The following is a 4,132-nucleotide window of genomic DNA, read 5'->3' on the forward strand; positions in this document are numbered from 1 at the left end:
AACTATTTAAAGATCAGTGGTTTTTAATTTTAAGAGTACATAAGAGTGTCCTGAGATGTTTGTCAATTAAATTCTTAAGTCCCTTCCAAAATATTTGATTTAGTAAGGCTCAGATGGGACCAGTGGTCTGCCTATCTTTTAATAGATACTTCAGGTGATTCTGATATGGAAATATTTATGGACTGTTGGCTATAGTCTAATAAATACTGTTTGTGATTTTTTTCATCACTGATGTAACCATACATTGATTTTATATTTACGTGTATATCTATATGTTGGCATCTAAATAAGGGGAAAAGAGATGACTGGTCTTCTTGGTCATCAAGTTATTTGACTGATTTCTCCCTAACATAAATCAGCCAATTTAATGAATTGGCAAGTTCATTTAACAAGGAGAACTAGTTTTATTAGCTACCTAAGAAGTAAATTTTGAATTTCTAATTTATTCTGTTATTACCTGCAATTTTGCCTTGAGTTTTGGCTAGTCTGCTAGGATTTATGAAGCATATAGGAATAGAGCCAGTGACCAAAAAGAGTACATCCCTTGAAATAAGAATTCAAGAGCCACATGCTCCTTGACCCAATATTCCTTGATTTTATAACTGTATGAGTCTGAGTTCTCCAAAGATACAGAACTAATACTGTATATTATTCTATGTCATATTATATTGTATTATATATTATATACATATGTTATACATGTATACGTGTGCTCTATTATTTAAGACCATTATATATCTTATTGTATATTCTCTCTTATATGTTATATATCTTACTATGTATATTAATAATATGGGACAAATATATACTTAACTATGTTCATATATTACATATACATGTAATATTATATGTAAGATATAATAATGGGAAATCAACACACAGAGGAGAGTGATTTTAAAGAGTTGGTTCCCAAGATTTTGAATTTGGGGGTTGGCATGTGTAAAACCTGTGAGGTAACTTGGCAGATTAGAAAATTAGGTAAAAATCAATGTTGTAGCCTTTTTTTTTTTTAAAGAAAAATGTAGAGACTAACACACCCTTTTAATATGTTTTTAAATATTTTTAAGGTTTAAAACGTGTTTAAAGTTTGTAATTCCTAGTAGGAAAACATTTTCTGAATGAATACCCTAATGGCAAACCACTATAGAATGTTTCAGTTGAATGTGGGCCAGAGGGGTAGGGATTCTCTTCACAGCACTCCAGCTTTTTTCATGAGAAGGTCAGAGGTACACTGGTTTGTATTATTGAGACATCCATTAGGTGATCATTGCTTTTCCTTCAGCAAGGGCTTTATTTGTCAGGAGGGCATTATGCTTGACCTCGAAATTTGGCTGACAATTTACTGATGAGATTCATAACCTTTGGATTGCTCTGATATTTTGACATATTCACTGGGTTCTGGGCCATATCCTGGAAGGCCACCATAACTTCTGGATCCTGCATGGCTGCAAGAACCTCTGGATCACTAAGAATTTCATTGAGCCCGGCATTCCTGCCATTCCAGGCATTCCTCCAGGAAAATTACCGGGCATTCCCCCAGGAAAGCCACCTGGGAAAGAGCCATACTGAGCTCCTAATTGTCATCTGGCTTCTTCCTCCCTCTGGGCTCTCTCATGTTCTTCCCGAGCCTTCTTAACCCTTTCTGTTCTTTCTTTGATCTCTTGCTCTTCACGTTTTCGCTCATACTTTCTCTGATGTTCAGCAATTTTCTGGGCCTTTGGTTGAACTTCTTTCAGCACTGCACTAGCATCTTTGTCGTAATCCAGTTTACAAGTAAGGGCAAGATCATGTACTGCTTCTTCCCAATGGCCCAGAAGCCTGTGTGCTTTCCCTCGCCACTTATAAGGCTGAGCTGAATCAGGATTTATTTCAATAGCTCTTGTCACAGCCTCGAATGGCAGCATTTAGCTTCTGTAATTTGATAAAGACACTGGCTCTCTTGGCATATAGAATGGCCAAGCGAGGATTCAGTTTGATGGCATCTGTGAACAAGTCAATGGCTTTCTGTAGTTCACTATCATTTAGGGCATCAGTGGCAGCCACTTTTTTATCATTTGCCTGATCCATCATTTCCTTGGTTATCTCTACATTTTCATCTCCCATTTCTTGAGGGGCATCAGTATCTGGTTCAATCACACCTTCATTGTCAATTTCTAGATCACTTTCCTCACTTGATGGTTCGTCTGTTTTTATGTTTTCCTCCACCTTCTTACTATCTGTTTTTTTCTTCCTTGATATTGTCTTCTGATTTAGTTTTATGAGTGGCAGGTGGTATTTTATCCCCCATGCTCTCCACCCATTCCTGCAGGAAGCACATTTCCTCGGTGAGCAGAACGTTCTGCTCAGATCCTGCTTACACATTTTCACGAAGGCCCGAAGCTCGCTCACTTTGTGGGGGTCCATGGTCCAGAGCTGGTGGTAGGCGGCAGGCGGCAGGTGCGGCTGGGGTTGCAGCCTGATTCCAGGCCCGGGTACTAGCTCAGTGTGATCGTGTGGAAAGGGGTGGCTGCGGCGAGCAATGTGGCAGTTTTGAGCCTGAATTCTGAAGAGCAGCAGGTTTCTATCTTGCAATCTTGATGCAAATTTTATTTTTCCCTGGAAACCTCAAGACTTTGCTCTTTAGGCCTTCAACTGATTAGATAAGGCCCAACCATTTTATGAAGTGTGATCTGCTTTGTTCAAAGTCAACTGATTTAAATGTTAAATCTTATCTAAGAGAAGAACACCTTCACAGCAACATCTAGACTGCTGTTTGACCAACTAAGTGGGCACCATAGCCTAGCCAAGTTGACATATAGCATTAATCATCTTAATAACTAAGATGATATTGATGAGTAGTAACTGAAAAGGGGATTTTTATTTTTAATTCAAGTTAGCTTTGCTAGACCTTACATGTAGAAATACTACTAGGTTTTAAATCTATTTTTAAAGATTTTAAAAACATTGTTTTTTCTTCATTCAGATTAACTTCTATTTTTTTAGTACTATTTTTGTTTTTAATTTTTAAACTTTGTAAACTGCAGTTTTATTGGTTAGCTGTTGGTTAACTTAAAATTCTGTCTTAATACATTCATCAAGTTGTGCTGTTAACAGCAGGTTTCTGTGGCTCATGATAGAGGCAACCTTCAATTTCAGGATGTGACTTGTGGAAGGAGAAGAAAATGAAAGTATATTAAATTATGCAAGACAGCTCCAGTTTGTCTTTTAGTTATTTACATGCTTTAATTTTTCAGTGTCTTAGAATAATTTAGTCATTGACACATATTAGTAATGTTCCTATTAAATATAATTTATCTATCAGTATTTTGGAGGCAGGGTCATTATCACACAATTCTTTTCTTGCAGTGTATTAAGCATCTCTTTTTCTGAATAATATTTTCATCTATCTCTCTGCCCTTTTCTTCTTCCTATCTGCTCATTGCATACAATTTATGTTTATAAAGCTCTGCTCCTTCTAATTGTTTTAGTCACTAAATCCATTTTACTCAATCTTAAATTTGGAATTATTTACTGCATTTTGATTACTTGAGATATGCTCCATTTAACATTTTTACTGTAAAATAGTTGTAATCCTATTGTAAGACTTTATATAAAGTTGTAGTACTTTATATTGTATTACATTTGGTTACTCTTTCAATATTGACATCTAGTATCTTAAATTTTGATGTTCCCAAAGGAACACTGTAATTCACTGAGGATTGAGAAAGCATTTTCCTATTGAAACAGATGATATCATGGAAAGTTACTCTGGACAGAAAATTAAGTCTGAAGAGAGACTACCTTATTAACTAGCTATGTGTCTTAGGAAGTCACTGATGTCTCTACTCTGGTTTTCTTTGTGTGTGCATGTGAGATGACCTAGCACAAATATATTGCGAAGGGTCCTTCCACTGCATATGTATGCTTCCTCAAATGATGTGGTAAAGCCATTAGCACATCCTCAAATCATGCACTTTTCATATATCTTGGTTCTAACAAGGCTCTGCCATTCTTGATGCTCCTTTGAAAGCAGACGGCTAGTTGTGCTCTGGAGAAAACATACAAAGAAAAGTGCTCCACCCACCTACCACAATTTTTAGGCACAAGACACAATTTTTAGGTGTACCTCTGTTCTATTTCGGAGAGCATTTTC

The 4,132-nt window shown here is 36.4% G+C and overlaps 1 pseudogene; it reads right to left on the reverse strand.

Moving 5' to 3' along the window:
- Positions 1–1,308: 1,308 nt before the first annotated feature.
- On the reverse strand, positions 1,309–2,403 carry LOC112834824 (hsc70-interacting protein pseudogene; annotated as a pseudogene).
- Positions 2,404–4,132: the final 1,729 nt, after the last annotated feature.

Source organism: Callorhinus ursinus, unplaced genomic scaffold, assembly GCF_003265705.2.
Source record: "Callorhinus ursinus isolate GAN/ISIS: 27379988/994484 unplaced genomic scaffold, GSC_fseal_2.0 scaffold17, whole genome shotgun sequence".
Taxonomy (NCBI): domain Eukaryota; kingdom Metazoa; phylum Chordata; class Mammalia; order Carnivora; family Otariidae; genus Callorhinus; species Callorhinus ursinus.